The 22,702-nt window shown below is 35.4% G+C and overlaps 1 pseudogene; it reads left to right on the forward strand.

Moving 5' to 3' along the window:
* Nucleotides 1–21,782: 21,782 nt before the first annotated feature.
* On the forward strand, nucleotides 21,783–22,399 carry LOC102430699 (annotated as a pseudogene).
* Nucleotides 22,400–22,702: the final 303 nt, after the last annotated feature.

The following is a 22,702-nucleotide window of genomic DNA, read 5'->3' on the forward strand; positions in this document are numbered from 1 at the left end:
CTCTATCATCTATCTGTCATATGTCTATCAACTACTTATCTATTACTTCAATATTTATGGTGTGCTGAGGTCAACAAAACAAATAATGCTTCTTGTTCTTATATAACTTACAATAGAGAGAGCAGTTAAATAATTAGACAGCACATTATATTAAGGGTAAGGACTGAAAAAGATAGTGCTAAAGACATGCACACATCATCTTCACGCTTTAAATTGGTAATAGTTGATTTTAGAAACTCAAGAGAAATTTGATGTCTGCTTTGGAAAAATAAATGCTACTTATCATGCCTCTTTGCCCCAAATAAAAGAAGCAGATCAAAAGGACTTACACAAAAAGTGTCAGTGACTAAAAAGTTCACTGGAACAAATGACTTCTGGCCTAGTGTGTTCTCTGTATTTCCAGGGAAGCTGTTTCCCTGCTTCAATCTTCTCTCTCTCTCTCTCTCTCTCTCTCTCTCTCTCTCACACACACACACACACACACACACACACACACACACCTGCTTTTTTCCTATTGGACTCTCTACTAGCCCCAACTTTTCTTCCAAATCTTATTGAAGTAGAATTTATTTTCTGGCCTTTGCAAGTACAAGTCCTGAGGTTAGTTCTGATTGGCTCTGATGGATCAGATGACCATCTCGGAGCCAGTATTCATGCACGGAGGAATTAAGTGTTTTCTTTGTCAGAACAGAATGTTATGTGTTCTGAAGTTCATATTGGACAGAGCTCTCCCAAATAACTTATCCTGGAGATGAGTGAGCTTACATCCACTGAAAATTATGGCAGTACTATTAGAAAAGAGAGAATGGATTTTAGGTAGGCAAACATCAAATATTTATAGCAATATTTAGCAAATAGTTTGTTAGAACTTACAAGAAATGAAGGGAACTCTTTAAAACTTGCATGACTTAGTAAAAATATACAAAATTAGACAAAATTTTAAAATATGTTTTTCTGTTTCTTTTCCTCCCCACCTCCCTTCTCCCTTTCCCCTAGTCCTCTGTCTCTCCTCTACCTCTCCCCCTTCCTACTTACCTCCCCTCTCTTCCTTTCCCCTTTTTTCCTCCCTCCCTTCCTTCTTTCCTTCCTTCCTTCCTTCCTTCCTTCCTTCCTTCCTTCCTTCCTTCCTTCCTTCCTTCCTTCCTTCCCTCCCAATGTTAGATGGATTAATCAGTGGAATTTCCAATCTAGATATGAATGAATCCCCTGTAGAGCTGTGATATCCTGGGGAAATGATTGGGGCTCAGCTGGGATCTGCTAGATCTACATTTAAAAACCAGAAGTGACACATTGAGAATGTTCTGGTGAGAGCACAAAAAGGCAAAAGAACTTGTTTTAAGGGGGAATTTTGGGGCTAGAAAAAACAAAGACCAAACTTGGAAGCAGCTGTGAATGGGCGGTAATTCAATGGATTATTTGAAGAGTTGTCTCACAGAAAAGATTGTTGACTTTCTCTGTGCTGCTTCAGACTGCAAAAATAAAACAAAGAGCTGGAAATTTAAGAGATGACTTTTTGTTTCCAGGAAAAGAAGAGGCTGCAGAAAGAGCTGAAGAAGCTGTGGGCCCTGAAGGACTGTTTCTTGCATTGTGAGAGTCAAGCCCAGCCTTGATTTCAGCATGAAAGTTGTAGGAGAAAAGCTGACAATTAATGCTCCCAAACCAGAAGGGAAAACACTATGATGTCAACCTATTATGGGGGATATTTTTAGGGTCTGGAATATTTCCTGTGTTAGGTCATGGGCAGTTCAGCCCATAGAAAGCCCGGACTGAAACGGGAAATTTCCTAAACCCTCCAGAACGGGTGCAGAAGATGGGCCCAGTGTGAACAAGGGTTTCACAGCCCAAAACATCCGTAGCCCCTGATTAGTTTTTGCACTGCTTATTTGCTGTTTTGCAAATAAACCAAATAGAAAGCTAGCTTGCGCTGAGTCCAAGTCAAAATTTCCATACTATCTTAAATCCAAACCAGGCTAGGAGGTCTGGCCTATCCCACCTTTTCTCAGAAATATTGGGATAAATCTCCCCTTAAAAGGCATTGCCCTGCATGACCTCAAAGGCCCTATTCAACTGCTAAATTCTATGACTCTTAATTATGCCCAGTATTTATTGATCTATGAGGTCATTATCTATAAAGTAGAAGCTCTTTGAAATCATGAAGTGAATAATTTAGTACATCCTGTGTACTTGCTGTTTTGTTCTTTGCCATCACATCCACATTTATTTAGAACAAGCAAACAAAAACCCCTCATAGAAAGATAATTTCACTTACTATAAACTGCAACCCCACACTTCTTAGTAAGTAACTGAGTCCCTGATACCTCATCTCATAAATGGGTCTGGTAGATCTAGCTACTTTTATAGGCTTGCTGTAATATTCAGTTAAAATATTGAATGTGAAAAAGCAAGAAACTTGAAAATCTTTAGTTCGATGTAAAGCTTTGGTTTTATAATCCCTCCATCCATCATTCAATGCTAAAATCATTTTTTGTCATGAATTGTGAATGCAAGAGCACATTTGCAGTGCAACCTCTATTCCCGTCTCAGGCAACAGAACAAGTAGACTAGCACATGTAGTAGGTATGGGGTAGGGGTGCCTGCAGGGATAGGGGTGTCCTGGTGCATTTTCTTTTAGCTCATGTCTGAGGGAGCCAAGAAAGGGCTGAGCAGGAAATAGCTTCAGTTGTAAAACTATTTCTAGGTATCAGCTTAGATTAAAAAAAAACATTTAAAGAACATACAGGTTGCTGTTGTTGTTCTTGTTTTCTGGTGGGGGCGGGGGGGATTCTCCTCTTTTAAACTTAAGTTGAGAAAGTAAAACTTGCAAGTGAAATGCTTTCTGTTATCAATAGAATCACTTTTGTACACATATCATCCTAGATACCACAGTGGTAAGAAAAGAAATAAAAACATATCCCCTATTCTTGGTTATGAACAGTGTTAGGCAAGTCTGCAGGCATAAGGGAGGAAGGTCACTTCAGTGAGCAGGATGTAGTAAAGGTGGGCATGACTATGAGTCGATATCCTGCTTTTGGCTCCATTTGCTTCTCTTCCTCCCATTCACCCTCTTCCTTCATAGTGTCCCACATCTTCTCTTCCGTTTTGGGCCATTTGAACAGAGAAGATCATGGTGCTCCTCCATGACCCATGCTTTTAGATTCTGGACATAGTACCTCAATGAACCCTGGGCTATTCTGCTCCTGCTGGAGTGCATACTCATACACACTTTCTGTAAATTGTAGCCTATAAGCCCCACCCTCCAGGCTCAGGTTGCTCTTTATAGATCCAGGCACATGCAGTGAACATACATGGAAATGCAAGGGTCATCTACAGAATCATGTTTCCCTCTGGCAGAAATGTACAGGAAGCAAGAAACAGAAGAGACTTGACTTTGGCAATATTTTATTTATTTTTAGAAATGTTTTCATTGTGTGTGTTTTTTTTAGAGAGAGAGGGAGGGAGAGGGATAGAGAGATATAGAAACATTGATTAGCTGCTTCCTGAACACTTCTGGGGATTGAGCCTCCAATCCAGCATGTGCTCTGACCGGAATCAAAACAAACTTGTGACCTCTTGTTTCATGGGTCATTTCATGGGTCGACATTCAAACACTGAGCCACTCTGACGGGGTGGCAATATTTTATTTTTATAGCTGGGCAGTATATATGGCTATTCATTGTATTCTTTGTAAATTCTACATGTTTTAAATGCTGCATGATGAATTAATTTTTAAGAGTGAGTCTAATATGACAAATTTTTAATATTAAATAAACAAACCCCCCACATTTTTTATGTGGCAGAAGAGGCCAAACAACAGCAAATATTTATGAGTAAAAATGATAAAATATTAAAATATAAAATTATGAACAAATTCTTCCCTACAATGGCTTGGGTGCAACAAGATGCAGTAATCCCTCCATTCTAGAAGTGGGAGGCAGACAAAATATGCCTGTTCTACCCAGCAATTCTATAGAGTCACCTTCAAATCACTCTTGGACTTCTGGCTGAAAATAAAGAGTTTTCAGATAGTTTTCTCATAAAGTGCTAATTTTATTCTTGAGGTTTAGTATAAAACTTAGGAACTTGAGAGAATAATAGAATTTCAGGTTTGAAAAGCTCCTTAAGAGTTACCTGTCCAATAGTTCTTAGTCTGCTGTTCATCTCCTACAAAGCACTTTGTCAAAGAAAGTGCATTCTAGCATCATAGAAAAAGAAAGCCACTTTGTACAAGAGTGACATTGATAAGTTATTTGGAATTCTGTTATATTTATCACTTAAAGAAAGTATCAAAACAATCAGAAATTGCCAGTGGGAATTTTGCAATCAGTTTTATTTGTTAGACTACCAGTGTTGAATTGCATAGCTCTGCAACTTAAAAAAATAGATTAAAATCAGGACAGGCTGTATGGAAATTCAAGAGACTAGTGGAAACAAGTTTACAGGGGTCAAGAGTAGTCACGGCATTGGTAGCTTGTGTCAACTTTTTGTTTTGGCAAAAGCCAGACTCACTGAAAGAAAACAAGCTCAATGAAAGATGACAGAAAAAAGCACAGTTTTCTTTCAAGCACCACAAAAATATATAGCAGCATTTTGTTAAAGAAAAGTGGGCAATTCAAAAGGAATGCCAAAATAAAATAATGATATGTAAGCAAATAAAATACATTAAAAGGTGGAAGTTAAACATATTACATTTTGAAAAGAAATTATATATAGCAAGTATAGTACACATTTCTAATAATGATCAGCATTAGAATATTATAGACCAAAAGCTAAATTTGAAAAAGTGAATTTTACCTTGAGTTGCTTAGTTAAAACTTTTTAGCTTAGATTGCTACAAGAAACTATAAAAATTAACCCAATAGTGTACCTCCCCCAACAATATTACTAGAGATTGTCTACTGTGTAACTTGCAATAAAGCACCTTGTATGGAAATGATGCTATAGCTGAGGGACACAGACTTAAGCTTTTAAAAATGGCCATTAGGAAGTAAAAGTCAAATATGATGTTCAATAGCGTTAACTACACAAATACTCGAAATTCTCAGCAACTAGAAAGGGGACCACTTCTTTTACATTATTCTAGGACTATGAGGAGTCACAAAGCATTCAGTCTGGAAACCAAGTATAATAACTATATAAGGTGAAGTTTTCAGAAAATTGCATTACTTTACCTAAGTTAATGTACCAGAAAATTAAGTTAATGCAAATTTTAGTATTATGTTTATCAATTGAATGATCTCCATGAACCCAGCATGTGCTGGCTGTTCCATCCTAGTAACTATGACAGGAAACCATGTTGTGTGTGTGTGCACGACAGAAGACAAGAATTGCACAAAGCACTGCCATGATAACATATTAGTTTCTTTTCTAAGCTGGTTCATTAATTCATTTAGTCAACAACTATTTTTATATGCCCATCTGTTGCAAGTGACTGAGCTAATAATTGCAAACAGTACACTAATTGAACAAAAAAATGGTTTATCTCCTCAAGGTGCATATAGTCTAAGAGGAAGGATAACGTACTCAACTATTGCTACAATAAAATAGTGGGAAGTTCTAATGTTATATGCTACAAATTTCAGAGCAAAACTCTAGAAGGAAGAAATTTTCATTTGACTCAAGCTTACATTTGAATGCACAGTATGCCGTGAAATATTCTCTGCTTTCTCTTTGTATTTATTTTAAATTTTCTATAAGAATTTTCTTTTTCAATTTTTAAAAATTAAAATAAAATATACCATTTTAACCATTTTAAAGTGTACAATTCAGTCATCTTTATTAAAATCACAATGATGTCCAACCATCACCAATATCTAATTCTAGAACATTTTTAACAAATCCTCCTCAAAACCCATAATTATTAAAGTCACTACCAATTCTCCCAGCAGTGCCACAGTCCTTGGCAACCACTAATATGGGGTTTCCAAAAACATGTATGCACACTTTAACAGCTGATAACTCACTTAATTTTCACTCCTTTTCAGGTTTAACTGATTTGAAATAATGAGTGAAGCCAGACTAGTTTTGAACAAAGAAACTAGATTATTTTTACAGGGATACATAAAAGATAAATTTTATGGTGCAAAACTGGCAATAGTCAATGAATTGAGGGAGCATAAATACTGAATGAAATGATTCTTGGTGTTTGCAATTCGATTACTTCACGTTATCAGCAGTGCAATGGACCAGAATAGTCATCAGTCTGAAAACAGGCATCGGTAAAAATAATTCACTTCTGTAGATTCTTTTAAATCTTGAAAATGAACTGTATGCTGCCCAGCAAGCTTGGCTCAGTGGTTGAGCATTGACTTATGAACCAGGAGATCATGGTTCAATTCCCTGTTGGGGCACATGCCAGGGTTGGGAGCTTGATCCCCAGTAGAGGGCATGCAGGAGGCAGCAGCTCAATGATTCTCTCTCATCACTGATGTTTCTATCTCTCTCTCGTCCATCCCTCTCTCTGAAATCAATAAAAAATATATTTTAAAAAATAAAATGAATTATATGTTAATAAACACTGACTTTATAGTCTTACAAAGTGTGTATACATTTTTGGGGACACCCTGTATACTTTGTATCTCTATGAAATTGCTTTTTATTCTGGACATTTCATATTAATGGTATCTTACAATATATGACTATTTTCACTTAGCATAATATTTTTAAGGTTCATGCATGTATCCATGCTTTGTTCCTTTTTCTGGCTGGAGAATGTCCCATTGCATGGTTATAACACATATTGTTTACCAGTTCATCAGTTGTTGAGCATTGGGGTTGTTTCTATGTTCTGTCTCTTGTGAATAGCATTGCTATGAACATTCCTGTCTAAGGTTTTGTATACATATATTTTAAATTTATTTTCTTCATTATACATAGAAATATACTACTAATTTCAGGATCACATAATAACTAAGTTTTGGAGATATTGTCAAAATTTTCTGCACAGTAACTACATCATTTTATACTTCCACCAACACTGTACAAGGATTCAATTTTCTCCACTTTCTCAGTAATGCTTATTATTCCCAATTTTGCTTTTGTTTTTTTATAGCCATCCTAGTGGGTATGTAATGTACCTCATTACAGTCTTGATTTGCATTTTCCTAATGACTAATGGTGCTGAGAATCTCTCCATGTTCTTATTGGCCTTTTGCAGAAATATCCAGATTAATTTGCCTATTTTCCCATTGTATTTATCTTTTTGTTGCTGAGCTATGAATGTTCTTTACATATTCTGGATTCTGGACTTTTATCAGATATTTGCAAATATTATCTTTCATTCTATTAGTTGCCTTTTTACTTTCTGGATAATTCCCTTTGAGATACACAATTGTGAATTTGATTAAGTTCAGGTTTTTTGTTGCTTGTGCTTCATGGCATTATGTTTAAGAACCCATTGCCTAATGGTTTACAGAAAGATTTACAGCTGTTTCCTTCTCAGAGATTCATACTTTCAGGTCTTACATTTAGGTCTTTAATTCATTTTGAGGTAACTTTTGTATGTCGTGTGACACAGGATTCCAAAATCATTCCTTTTCTTGTGGATACCCAGTTGTCTAGGAATTATTTATTCAAAAGATTATCCTTTCCCAAGAGTGGTCTTAGTATCCTTTTTAAAAGCAATTAGTCACACATATATGAATTGACTTCTGGGCTCTCAATTATATTACATTTGTGTATATATTTTGTGCCAGTACCAAACTATTTTGAAAATTATAGCTTTGGAGTAACTTTTGAAATCAGGAAGTATGAATCCTACAACTTTGTTTTCAAGATTGATTTGGCTCTTTGAATTTACTTACAAGCACATACAAATTTTAGAATGAATTTATCCATTTATATAAATAAAAAGTATGGTGGAATTTTGATAGTGATTGCATTACATATGTAGATCAATGAGGAGAGAATTGGTATCTTAACAGTATTATATATTCTAATCCATAAACATGAATCTTCTTTGATCAATTTATATCTTTAAATTATTTCAGCAATGCTTTGTGGTTTTCAGTGTAGAATTTTACACTTCCTTGTTTAAATGTATTCCTGAGTGTTTTATACTTTTTTAAAAAATATATTTTATTGATTTTTTACAGAGAGAAAGGGAGAGGGATAGAGAGTTAGAAACATCGATGAGAGAGAAACATCGATCAGCTGCCTCCTGCACACCCCCTACTGGGGATGTGCCTGCAACCGAGGTACATGCCCTTGACTGGAATCGAACCTGGGACCCCTGAGTCCGCAGGCTGATGCTTTATCCACTGAGCCAAACCAGCTAGGACGTGAGTGTTTTATACTTTAAGATGCTATTATAAATGGAGATATTTTCTTAGTTTTATTTTAAATTGTTCATTTCAAATATATATAAATACAACTGAGTCTTTGTGTATTGACCTTGTATCCTGCAACTTTACTGAGACCATTCATTAACTCTAAGATATATTTTTGTAGGTTATTTAGGTTTTTTTGTAAAAAGGTAAATTTTTTCAAGTTATTTAAACTAAGACAAAACTAAACAAGAACTGTTCACCCATTTCTTTTCAATATATCAGACCATGTCATCTATGAGTTAAGATAGTTTTGCTTCTTACTTTCTAAGCTGGATGCCTTCTATTTTATTTGCTTATTTATTTTTTGTCTATTTGCTCTGGTAAATATTGAATAGAAATGCCTATTTATTTTTTGCCTATTTGCTCTAGTAAATGTTGAATAGAAATGTTGAGAGCAGACATTCTTGGCTTGTTACTGATATTAGTAGTAAAGCTTTCAGTCTTTTACCATTAGTATGAAGTTAGCTGCATGTTTTTTATAAATGTCCTTTATCAAGATAAAGAAATATCATTCTGTTATTTTGTCATAAAAGTGATGTTGGATTTGCCATATTTGTTCTGGGTCTTTTTAAGTAATCATGTGGTGTGTTCCCCCACCCCCCCTTGCTACATTCTATTTATATAGTGTACTGTGTTGATTTATTTTCAAATGTTGAACCACCTTTAGTTCCTGAGAAAAATCGTAATTTGTCATTGCATATAATCTTTTTAATATGCTACTAGATTCAGTGTGTTAGTATTTTGTTAAAAATATTTTTCTATATGTATAAGAAATATTGATCTGAACACTATTTTTATTGCATTGTCTGTCTAAATTGGTACCTGTATAATAGGTGTAATATAATTATTTCTGAAGTCTTCCTAGCTATTTTATTTTTTGGGAGAGTTTGAGAAATAATGGTATTTTTCCTTAAACGTTTTGTAGAATTCACCAGTGGTTCTGGGATTTTCTTTGTTGGGAGGTTTTAGATTAATGATTCAATCTCTTTATTTGTTGTAAGTCTATTCAGATTTTCTGTCTCCTTTGAGTAAAGTTCATAGTTTGTGTGTTTCTAGGTCTTACTCTATTTTATTTAGGTTGTCTACATTTTTGGAAAACTTTTGTTACAGCGTTTTATAAATATTTTATTTCTGGAAGTTCAGTAGTTATATCCCCACTTTCACTTCTGATTTTAGTATTCTGACTATTTTTGGTAGGTCTGCTAAAGATTTGTCAATAGTGTTGATCTTTTTAAAGAACCAATATTTGGCTTCATTGATTTTTCTGTTATTTTCTTTATCTTTATTCATTTATTTCTACTTGAATATGTATTTTTTTTACTTCTATATGGTTGTCTTGGGTTGAGTTTGCTCTTATTTTTCTAGTTTGTTATTAAAGTGGAATTTAAGTTTAGATGATGTGTGTGTTTTTTCTTTGCTATAAGTTTTTCTTTGAAAGCTGCTTTTACTGCATTTCATAAATTTTGGTATGTAGTGTTTTTGTTTTGGTTAATCAAAGTATCTTCTTATTTTTCTTGTGATTCTTCTTTGACCCACTAGCTATTTAAGAGTGTATTGTTTAGTTTCCACATACACTAGTATGTGAATTTTCCACATTTCCATCATTTTTCGGTTTTCTAATTTCATTCTATTGTTGTCACAGAACATGCTTTGTATGATTCAATATATTTAAATTTACTGAAACTCGTTTAGTGACCTAACATTTGGTCTAACCTGAAGAATATTCCACATGGGCTTGAGAAAAATGTGTATTCTGGTGTGGTGGGTGGAGTGTCCTATACATTTCTGGTGTGTCTAGTTGGCTTGTAATGTGCTCAGGTCCTATATTCCCTTGCTGAGCATCTCTTTGTCTATCTATTGTTAAAATTTGGGTTAAATTCTCCAAGTATTATTGTTGAACTATTTTTTCCTTCACTTCTGTCAGTATTTGCTACATGTACTTTGGGGCTTTGTTTCTAGATGCATATATTTTTTATAATTGTTACATCTTCCTGAAGAATTGACCCTTTAACATATATATAATGACCTTTTTTAACATTTATATAATGATGTTGATTACTTCCTGTACTAAAATTGATTTTGTCTAAAATTAGTATAGACACTCTTTTAATTGTTTACATGAAATATATTGTTATATTCTTCTACTATCAACTTACTTTATTTTTAATCTAAATGCAACTTCTTGTAGCTAGCATATAGTTGGATTATGTTTATTATGTGTTTTTTTAATCTCTGATTTTAAAAAATATTTGTAATGATTTAAGAGAGAAAGAGAGTGGGAGAGAGAGATAGAAAAATCAATGATAACAGAGAATCATTGATTGGCTGCTTCCTGCATGCCTCATACTGGGAATCAAGCCCACCACCAGGGCATGTGCCCTGACCAGGAATCAAACCAGACCTCCTAAGCCATGCCAGCCAGGCTAATCTCTTTTTTTTAATTGGTGAATTTATTCTTTCATATTTAATGTAATTACTACTGATAAAAGACTTATTTCTCCCAGTTTTATATTTATTTTCCATATATCTTTTCTATTTTTATTCCTCAATTTCTCTATTACTGTCTTCTCTTGTGTTAAACACTTCTTTTTAGTATACCATTTTCATTCTCTATTGTGTCTTTTACCATATACTTAAAAATATTTTTTATTGATTTTTAGAGAGCGAGAAAGAAAGAGGGCGAGTGAAAGAGAAACATCTGTGTGAGAGCATAACATCAATTGGCTGCCTCCTGAACACCCAGGCTTGTGCCCTGACCAGGAATTGTACCAGCAACCTTTTGTTGCATGGGATGTTGCACAAGCAACTGAGCCACACTGGCCAGGGCTACCATATACTTGTGAGTTATTTTCTTAGTGGCTTCCCTGGAAATTACAATTCACAATCTAGTTTGGACAAATATCAACTTAATTTCAATAGCATACAAAACTTTGGTCCCATAATGCTCCTCTACCATCTTTGTGTAGTTATTATTATACATTAGATCAGTAGTTTTGCCAGATGTAGAATTCTTGGTTAACAGGTTTATTTATTTTTTTAAACTTTAAACAGACTCATCATTTATTAAACAATACAGATAGGTTCCATTTTCTCATAAAGGTTTTGTGCTTTGCTTTGTTTTTTAACCCTGACAGTTAGGTAGAAATATAAAAATCTATCCGGTGTGGAAGAAAACCCTGGGCCATGCCTGGGATGCACTCAAACATTTGGAGTATTGAAATGGCTCCTATCTACTTACAAAGGTTAAAGATGTACATTAGAATTACAGGAATATAAGCCATATTGCACTTTGCAAAGTAGATTAACACCCCTAAATTCAATCAGTAAAATTATACAATGAAAACGTATTCAGAGTAAGAGAAAAGAAGGTCCCATAATTTTTTTTTATAATTTAGTACCTTGAATATGTCATCCCACTGTCTTCTGACCTAAGTGGTTTCTTATGAGAGGGCAGCTCTTAATGCTACTGGGATCCCTTGTACCTGGTAAAATACTCCTTTCTTACTGCTTCCAAGATTTTTTCTTTGCCTTAGGCTTTTGACAGTTTGATTATAATATCTTAGTGTGGATCTTTTTAGGATTATTTTATTTGAGGTGTGTTGAGCTTCTTAAAAAGTCAAGTACATGTTTTGTTGTTGTTGTTGACCATTTCTGGTCCCTAAAGATTCAAATGGAGCTGAAAAATTCCTATGACCTAATGCTGTGGCAGCCATCTGAAGGCTGTAGTGCAATGCATAACTCGCATGTTTGTGGCAGTGCTGGTGTAAACAAAGCTACTGTGTGGCCATTGTATAAAAGTATACACATACAACTATGTACAGTGCACATTACTTTAAATGATAATAAACAACTATTACCGGATTATATATTTACTATACTACACTTTTTATTATTATTTTAGAGTAAATTCTTCCTACTTATAAAAGTTTGCCTTAAAACAGTATTCTGTGTTATACTGGCAAAAGCCTCATACATACCGTGTTGACCGTAACTCTTCATTGAATCCTTTTCTCTTGTACATGATTTAATATTGCATTGATTTATCCTGTAACATACTGTACAGGCTTATATCCTAGAAGCAGAAGGCTAGATCACATGGCATAAGTGTGTCGTAGGCTATACCATCCAGGTTTGTGTAAATTCACTATATGATGTTAAAAGTACCAACATCACTTAACGATGCATTTCTCAGTGTCCCATTGTTAAGCAGTGCATGACTGTATGTAGATTGATATTTTTCACCAAGTGTGGAAAGATTTGATATTTCTTCTAATATTGTTTCTCCCTTTTAATTTTTCTCCTTTTTTTCAGGGACTCACATTATGGAATTTTAGTATGTGGGCAGTGTCTTCAGCACCATCAATCATTTTTCTTTCTGTTCCCAGGCTTTGTAAGCTCAATTGACCTACATTCATGTTTGCTGATTTTTTCTGCCTGCTCAGATCTGCTGTTGAGTGCCTTGAGTGAGTTTTTATTCCAGTTGTACTTTTCAGCTCCAGAATTTCTATTTTATTCTTTTTTTTTTTTTACAATTTCTATCTCTTTAATGATATTCTCTATTTGGTAAGACATTGTTCCTTTTCTGCTTTAGGCATGCTTTCCTGTAGCCCTTTGAAAACATTTAGAATCGTTGATTCAAAGGATTTAGCTACTAATGTCATTGTCTGAGATTTTAAGAAGGACTGTTTATATTAATTATTCTTTTCCTATGCATGGGCCATACCTTCTTGTTTATTTGCATATCTAATGTTTTTTGTTGTTGTTGAAAACTGTACATTTTAAGTATTATAATGTGGCAACTATGGAATTCAGATACAGTCCCTTCCCTGGGGTTTATTGTTACCACTTGTTATAGTAGTTATTTTGCTTGTTTAGTGACTTTTCTAAAGTAATCTCAGAAAGTTTGTAACCTTTGTCATGTGTAATGGTAGTGGTCAGCTAGTGATTGGACAGAGCTTTCCTTTCAAAGCGTTTACTCCCCCAAACATCTCATTCTCTAATCTGATATCCCAAGCATTTGATTAGTCTGTTGTTTGCCCCAACTGTTGCTCATTGCCCCAGGCAACAGTGAAGAAATGTATTTGCCTGAGACATTTTTTAAAAATATGTTTTTATTGATTTCGGAGAGGGAGGGAGTGGGAGAGAGAGATAGAAACATCAGTGATGAGAGAGAATCACCAATTGGCTGCCTCCTGCACTCCCCCCACTGGGGACAAGCCCACAACCTGGGCATGTGCCCTTGACCCGCATCAAATGTGGGACCCTTCAGTCCACAGGCTGACGCTCTATGCACTGAGCCAAACCAGCTAGGGCTGCCTGAGACATTTTTTACAAATGCCTATTTGATAGCCACAGGGAGAGTTCTGAGTTATGAGAGATACAGGAAAGTCCTTTGAGCTGGCCCTCCAGAGCTACCAGCCAGGTCAAACAGCTGTCACAGTTCTTGATGAATGGGGTCTATTCTGCTCCCTCCAGTACTGATACCTGTCCTGGAAATACAAGGTGTCTTCTTTCTTGCCACCACTAACCTGAGGGGTGAGGGGTGAGGGATGAGACCAGGGCAAATGAAAGCGTCACAGACTCACTGTCCTTGCCAAGGCTCATTTGGGTTCCTTGATTAAGGGTTCAGGATTTCTGCAGGATTTTGGTTAATTTATAGCATCCTGAAAAAATTAAATTCAGATAGCTTTTACCAACTTTTTTATTATTTTTATGCATAAATGGCATTTTGGAGTTTTGTCTTTTGCCAATTTATTTCTGTTGGAAATTTCTTTGGGAAAAAGTCATTCTATAGACTTATTTGAATTCTGATCTGGTGGTTAACATGAATGTAATCTGAGAGCTGAGACAATCCTCATGCCTTTCTAGTTTTCTCATAACTAGTCTTTTATTTTTATGATTTCTGGCTCATTTTTTCCCCAGCCTCCTCTGAAAAAGATTTGAGATAGCTTACATATGTCCATATGTCACTCAAAATTTTATTAAAAAATAACTTAGAAAAAGGGAACCATCAAAGCCAAATTGTCATTTGAAACCGGAAGAATGCAGAAATGCCCTATGCAATGCATATGGCATCTAGGACGGTTTGGAAAACGAGTATACCAGACTGACTGGAATACAAGATTCAGATGTGCAGTGCTTTTGACATGAAACAGAATAACATGATTTTCTCTTACTGGAGAAATATAAATTACAATTGAGAAAAGTAATGGCTTTATATCAAATTTGTATAGTCTAATAGTTTAAAATTATTTATAACATATTGCTTCACTTCTCATAACTATAGCACTACAAAGTCAGCAAATAGTGCCTCCAGTGCATTGATGAGGACAAAGAATGAAAAACTGTGAGTAAATAGTTTGGTGGTGAAATAGAAACCAGAGCTTCTTTCTGTAGTCTGATACACAATGCTTCCTCAAGCTTGGTAAGAAAATAAGCAATTAAGAGTGGCACATATGATGTTTGCATAAATGAACACAGTGAATGTCAAGCATGTAATAAATATTCATTAATGTTACTACTTATGCTCTTTGCTGCCCAACTTCATAATAATTATCATAATTTCTATCATACTAAAGTTAATGAGTTATGAAGTGGCTTTAAAATATAATTTAAAAAATATATAATGTTTTATATCTGTGCTATATAAATTGTATTGCTCATTCCTTTGACATGTATTTATCATGTATTAAAACTTTTTGATCTAATCATTTTTGGAACCAGTCATCCATTTTCTCATTAAAATACTAAAATATTTATTAAACATATTTTTAATGGTTAGAGATAAAACTGGAAAATACATATCTCTCTGACTTTAATTTACTGTGGGCAACTGGGGGAAATAGAAAACTTCAAGTATACCATATACATCTTACTGATTTATTGGCCTCGGGAAGATGACTTTCCTTATCTGGGCTGGCCAATGACAGGCAGGCTGGAGCTAAGCAGTTGAGAAAATGAAAAAAAAGTGAAGAGAAGTTGTGGTGGGTAGAATTTTAGATATCTTGGGAACATTCAAGTGCAGAGATACAATAGGTTGTTAGTCATGACACAGATGTCATAAGAAAATTATGCACACAGAGGCAATTACTTTTGTCAAGGCACAGAGCAAAAGGTGGGCATAGTAGGTGAGGGAACAATTCATGAAGGGTGGGAGACTGAAAAGGACGGTGAGTGAGAAATCATATTTGGGTAAATTGGTGGGAAGTAGTGTGAGAATAGAGAAATTTATGGGGAACTTGTAGGAGATATTGTGAAATGTGAGGTTCAGCAAGAAATATTCTAGCCTCTCTTAATTAACTAATATCTATAATATATTTTACTTTCAGATTTTATAATCTGAGAAACTTATTGCTTTTTATATCTTATTTGGGAGGTAAAAGTGAGTGTTTATTTTCAAGTCTAATATTTCTAATATTTCTTCTTTATTAATCTACTGCTAAGTTGTCAAGGTTGCTGCCCTTCTTTACATTAAATGTGTCTATGCATCACTGTTATTTTACAACATTTAGATTCTTTAAAACAATTAAGGAGGAAGTATTAAAGTTTTACTGATTTAAAAGCATGAAAGAGAGGTGCTTAAAATTTGATCAGAAATAATTTTTACTAATGTAAATATGCCCATGGGGAATTTTTTTTCTGAAGTCTAGAAACATTAAGACTAGAGAGAATACACACGTTCTCAATCACAATGTAATAGTGATTAATATAGTGAAAATTTACTTAAATATTTAAGTATTGTTGGCAAATATTTAAGCAATGACATTATGAATGGACTTGAAAGGATACAATGTACTGCAAATGTATTTGTACAAGTCAGATAAGTGGTTAAAAGAATTTAGAGAATAAAACATTTCATTTATTCAACATTAACATGAGAGTCATTTATTTAGAATATTTTAAATGTTTCAATGTGTTCTATGGATCAAAGATTATTTTAATTGCTCAATAAATGGCATATACACATGCTACTAGTATTAAAATAGTTAATTCTCAAATGTTTGTAAATAACAAACAATTTAAAAATAACATGGAAGGACATCTCTTTAACTTTGGTTTTTGAACATCATCAGATTGAATGAGGATATGATCCTTGATGTTGTTTTGCTGGTAAAGTTTATATAATAAAAACAAAATTAAAATGTAAATATAGCCACACATATTTAAAAAATTCTGATGATCAAAAAGGCAATTCTAGTTTTTAAAAAAGGAAACATGAACAGAAAGTATAAACTAAAATAATTAAAAATTTATGTATAGTTGATAGTATTGAAAACAACCAGGGAAATAATAATTATAAACAGTTCCTCAACAAATAAAGTGTCATCAGATATTTAAGTTAATTAGCTTTGGATGCATCCTTCTCTCTATAATATTTTTGGACAATTTAATATTTTTGTCTTCAGACTTTACAGGCGTTTGCTCATGTCTCCTATAGCAAAATCAGTTACTACTGCCAAGCATTGATTATTCAAGATTCAATCTAAGGGGGATTCTCTGCTTGGAAATTATAAATTATTATCACCCATACTTACTTAGGATGACTATAAGGTAGGATAGTGAGAAGCTAGGAAAATTCCTGGGCAATGGAATGGGGAAACTGACACAGAGAATTAAACAAGGCCACACAATTTAAACAAGTTACAGGCAGCTAGTGAATCACAACACCTATCCCCCTAACCAAGGACACTTGAGAGCAAATGCTTGATACCTCCCCACTCTAACCAGAGAATACAGAGCTTAAATCACCCTGGTTGGGGAAATAGAGAACAGAAACCCAATTAATACCATTTGTGCCAGCCAAGGACAAATGAATTCAGGGAACAAATACCAAAAACCTGATTAGAGCCAGAGAGACCCAAGATAAAAGTAAAACAGTAAAGCAGACCAAAGAATAATCCCAAACTCCCCTATATGCTCATTTTACTTCATCAGCATATTAAAAACACACCTGCAAAGCTGATGAATGTTCTGCTGAAAACTTCCTCTAAGATTCTCACCTATAGAAGGGAAATACACCCTCACGATAAAAGATACCAGCCCAGGCTAGTTCTAGAGCATGCCCATGCCTCTTCTTGGGCATGAACGTTTTACTTCCTCCTAAACTCTATGGGTCCCCTCATATGAAACTGTAACCAGGGAAGCAGCAGGCAGCAGGAGCTCATCCCAGGCTTACCTATTGACCTGTCTCCAAGGCCCCCTTTTGCTCTGACTCTCCAGTGAGCTAACAGAGCTTCTCCTGGACTCACTTCTGCTCTGTAACATGTCTAGGGAGCCAAAGCAATGCACCACTTTGGCTCTCTCTGTTGCTTCTCCTACCCTAAATCTTCCCATTGTTTCATTTTAATAAACATACTCTCAAAATCACCTAGTCCAGGAGTGGGCAAACTTTTTGACTCGAGGGCCACAATGGGTTCTTAAACTGGACCGGAGGGCCGGAACAAAAGCATGGATGGAGTGTTTGTGTGAACTAATATAAATTCAAAGTAAACATCATTACATAAAAAGGTACGTTCTTTTTTTTTTTTAGTTTTATTCATTTCAAATGGGCCAGATCTGGTCCGCGGGCCGTAGTTTGCCCACAGCTGACCTAGACTCATATTGTGAAATCTTTCCTACATGAAGTCAAGAAACCAAACACTGTAGGCCTGCAGGAGGCAGACCCCCTCCAGGCCAGTTCTTGGCTGGTGACAACTTCATAGAGCCAGCGCAGGCCTAATTGGGTATAGCATACATAAGGGTCCTCCTGAGAGAGACTTTGATTATTTCCTCTCCTGAGCTGAGAACCCTGCTTAGGGCATGTTAAAAATGCCCACCGGGTGAGGAGAGTGGGCATCTATTTAAGTTTTCAAGTTTCCAAGAAATTAAATGGTATGGTTTTGAGAAGTTATCATTATTTTATTAGATAAAATGTATGTCTTTTTAAACCAGAGTTGGATTCTCATTGCTTTAAAACAATATTATTTGTGAAAATGATGGTTTTACAAATGGAAACAATTTTAAGTTCCTTATACCTTGGTTAATTGCTAGGACCTTCAGTTATGTTTTTATCTCACCAAAATGTCTATTATTATTACTTCTACATGAAAATATCTAGTGAATCCAAAATCACCAATGTTTGAATTTATTTGACATTAAGCAAACTACACATATGTGCACACTTAGAACCTGCCTCTCAGCACGCGCCAAATGTGTCTCCTGTACAAACACAAACTTAAGAATCAGTAAAACAAAATTAAACAAAAACATGAAGTCACCACATTTATAAATTTATATTATCATCTGTGTCCTTTATCTGGTTAAAATATATTTTTGACGACAGAAACAATGAAGAGGAAGAACTGTGATATACAAAGTGTATCAAACCAAATAAAAGCCAATGTTTTAAATATTTTCTCCACAAATTTTAAATTAAAAAACAATTTGCCAATAAAATGTAGTTTAGTTTGGATTTTCTTTAGTTTCTTTTTATTATTCTGATTGAATTGCTAGTGAGTTTTGATATGATCATAAGACATGTAGGAAGGAAAGAGAAAAAAAATCAAGAACTTGGTTAATATTACGAATTGATTGGTCAATCCCTGAAAAATTGACAGTTCACTATCTTATCTTTGAAAGTCATATATGATAGATGTTAGCCACCTATGAACTTATGCATTTATGAAGCTTTATGTGCCTACTATGCAAGAAGACATTTTAAACAATAGCCACCAAAATTGTTAATGTTTGTATGTCTACATATTGTGATAAAGGCATTTATAAATAACAGCTTAGCAAAAGCTTGATTTCTTATGTGATAGTAGAAAGTGAGTTTACTAAAAGCTAATCAACCAACATTTTCAAATAAATATGATATTTTTGAGATTCATGTGACTATACACCATTTTTCTAGTATTCAAAGCTACCTAGGTCTGTCATGTAAGTTCACATTAAAATTTAAAGAGGAAACAATGGACAATAAAATTTTCCCTATCTGCACAGGAAGTATCAGTTAGAGGCTCTCATGAAAATAGTTTGGCCCTCAGAACTTTTTAAATGAATAATTCTAATTAGTTTGGCTAGAAAGGCTTAAAAGTGTTGCAGAGCCATTGAGCCAAGGAAACCCGCTTTGCCTCTGTGCTGTAAGTGTAGGTTTGGGGTCAAAAATACTCCTCAGTGAAGTAACTCTGCATATGTCATATCTGAAATAAACTATTAAAATGATGAAATTATTTAATATGCAAAATACAATAAAGTCCAACTGTTTTATATGAAACATTAATGAGAGTCTAGTGAATTAAACAGAGCCCCTGATTATTAGGTTCAAATTCAAAATAGTCCACAAGAGCATGGTATGGAGTGAGAAGAGGAATCATGTTATCCACAGGAGAATATTAACATGGGCAGATATTGTAGAATAGATATGGTGTGAATCAAAATTGATGCTCTTTTTGCTACATCATAGTTTCTTCATAAAGAAAAGAATAATTAGCATGAAAAACAGCTTAATTTGAGAAAAGGAGGTAGGAGCTTCCCAATGACAGCTCTGCTGCTAGAAAACCAAGCAGGATAACGGCTTACGGAGCCAGGAAGCTCATGGCCTCATTGTGTACAAGGGGCACGACCTATTTATATAATATGCTTTCTTAACACACACCATTACTCAAAGTCATAGCAAATACTCATGTGAAAATGATGAAGAATAAGGTCAGGAAGCTATTTCCAAGTATGTGGACACTGTAGATTTATAACTCTTGTTAAAATTCTTGAGGCAGCAAGGGTGTGACCTAGAAAGATACACTGCATGGAAGAAACAGAGTGAAGGAGCTCCACTGTGATACAAAAAGGGAAAAAAGTAAAGAAGAGACAAAAATGGCACTGTTACTATGAAACATGTTTAAAGAATATGGCTTGTTAATACTTGACGGCAGAGATTCCTAAGTTAGTACCTTTATTGGGTCATAAAAAATTACTGAGCTGGAGATCTTACCTATCTTATCCTACCACAAAAGCAACATCTGTGGTTAGAAAGAATGATGAGCCATCAGCCTCTCCTGTTTGAATGCAGGCTAAACTCAAAGCAAGAAACCAAGGATTATTCCTCTCATATGTCACAAGTGCCAGATACTGGAAATCATATTAGTGGGAGCAGACCAGTTTTCCCTGAAATTTACTTAGTAAAAAAAGATTGCATCAGTAAGTAATTTTATTCCATTGGCCAGATGATCACAAAATACAAAAAAGAGAAAGGATGAGTATCTGCTATAAACATGACTATCTAAAGTCTTCTCCTTTCCTCTTGGTTTATACAAAATTGTAACTAAATTTAAAAAATTAAGTTAGTCCATTTTTATATCAAGTTGAAATTAAAACCTTTAAAAATATTTATTACAGATATAAAAACAGAAAAAAAGATTCTAGCATCATCTATGTTTATATTTATACTAGAGGCCCAGTGCACGAAAATATGTGCACTGTGCGGGGGTCCCTCAGCCCGGCCTGCCCCCTCTCACAGTCCGGAAGCCCTCAGGGGATGTCCTACTGATGGCTTAGGCCCGAAGGCCTAAGCAACAGTCTGGCCTCCCTCTGCAGGAGGCAACTGGCCAATCAGGGGAAGGCAAGGCCCCATCATGCCTCTGCTGCAGCCACTGCTGGCTGCTGCCACGGCTGCCTGAGCCTTGGCCCTCGCAGCCACTGTGGCTTACCTGAGCCTCAGGCCAGTCCTGGAAGCAGCTGCCATGCGGGGCTTGCCTGAGCCTCAGGCAGCCACTGTGGCTTTGTCCGGAAAGATGTCCAGAAGGACATCTAGAAGGACGTCCATTCTAATTAGCATATTACCCTTTTATTAGTATAGATGGTCTTTGAATGCTTAGTTAGATAGCTTCATCAAATAAAATTTTGTAAGTATCATGTGGTTGAGTAATTGGAATTGGTGTTGTAAGACATTGCTTGAAAATTGCCCTGTAGACACTTGCTAATGGAAATGTGCATTTGTATGTTAGTCAAGTCTGGCACTATTAGTTATTGTACCCAATAAAATGTACTCTCTAGGACCCCAAGGTACCAAACAACCTAGGCAATACTAAGAAAATAATGGCCTAAAAATCAGCCATGCTCATGAAGTTAAGTACAAAATGATTTTTTAAAATGAACCTGACCTACAAGAGTAACAACCAAATTTCCTAATTTATGGGGGAAAAGGGTGCACATATAATTGTCCAGGTAATAAAACTACTGAAAAGGTCTTGCTTTCTGGTATAAGAAATCATGTCATGCTTACCTTTCCTTAGGGCCAGAATGCCTACAAACTCTCAGCAACACAGTTGTTTATTCTATATATTACCCTAAATATTAAAAAGTGATGTAACAGAGATGGGCTCTCGGGGGGCCCGGGCCAGAGAAGAGGAGTTGCATGTGTCGTTTCAGCTGGCGGTAGTGGCGGGGCGGAGGCGTGGGCGGCTGTACGTCCGCCGGGTTTGTGAGATGACTGCTGACATTTCTGAATCCGGGGGGCATGATTGCAAAGGAGACTCCAGGAGCAATACCAAGTTAGATGCAGATTACCCACTCCGGGTCCTTTACTGTGGAGCGTGTTCATTACCAACAGAGTACTGTGGCTAGATGCCTGATTTTCCTAAACGTAGACAGTGGTTAGAGAAGAATTTTCCAAGTGAGTTTGCAAAACTTACAGTAGAAAATTCACCCAAACATGAAGCTGGAATTAGTGAGGGTCAAGGACCAGCAGGAGAAGAGGAAGAGAAGAAAAAACAAAAGAGAGGTGGAAGGGGTCAAATAAAACAAAAAGAAGACCGTACCACAAAAGGTTATGATAGCCAAAATTCCCAGAGCAAAGAAGAAATACGTAACAAGAGTGGGTGGCCTTGCAAGTTTTGAAATTGATCTTAAAGAAGCACAAAAATTTTTTGCTCAAAAATTCTCCTGCGGTGCCTCAGTGACAGGGGAGGATGAGATCATCATTCAGGGAGACTTTACAGACCACATCATTGATGTCATTCAGGAAAAATGGCCAGAGGTGGATGATGATAGCATTGCAGATCTTGGAGAAGTGAAGAAGTGATTTTGAAAATTTGTCTGTATTTAATGGTCTGAACTGAGAGTTGATATGGCCAAAGGGGGAGAGGCCGTTTGAAAAAATAAAAATATTTATCCTACAGTAAAACTGTGGACTACCCTCAGCATTTTCACTGTTCTGTACAAGGCTGCTTGTGTGTTTTTTTGTTGTTGTTGTTTTTTATTGCCAAAGTCTGATAAACGGGGGAGACTATCATGCTTCTGCATGAAATAGAATTTAGTCAAATAAAAATTTTTGGTCACTTCGTCCTGCCTTCTCTTTCTGTCTTTTAAACTTTTTATTTTTGGAAAAACACTGTAGACTTTTT

This window comes from Myotis lucifugus, unplaced genomic scaffold (genome assembly GCF_000147115.1).
Source record: "Myotis lucifugus unplaced genomic scaffold, Myoluc2.0 scaffold_663, whole genome shotgun sequence".
Lineage (NCBI taxonomy): Eukaryota > Metazoa > Chordata > Mammalia > Chiroptera > Vespertilionidae > Myotis > Myotis lucifugus.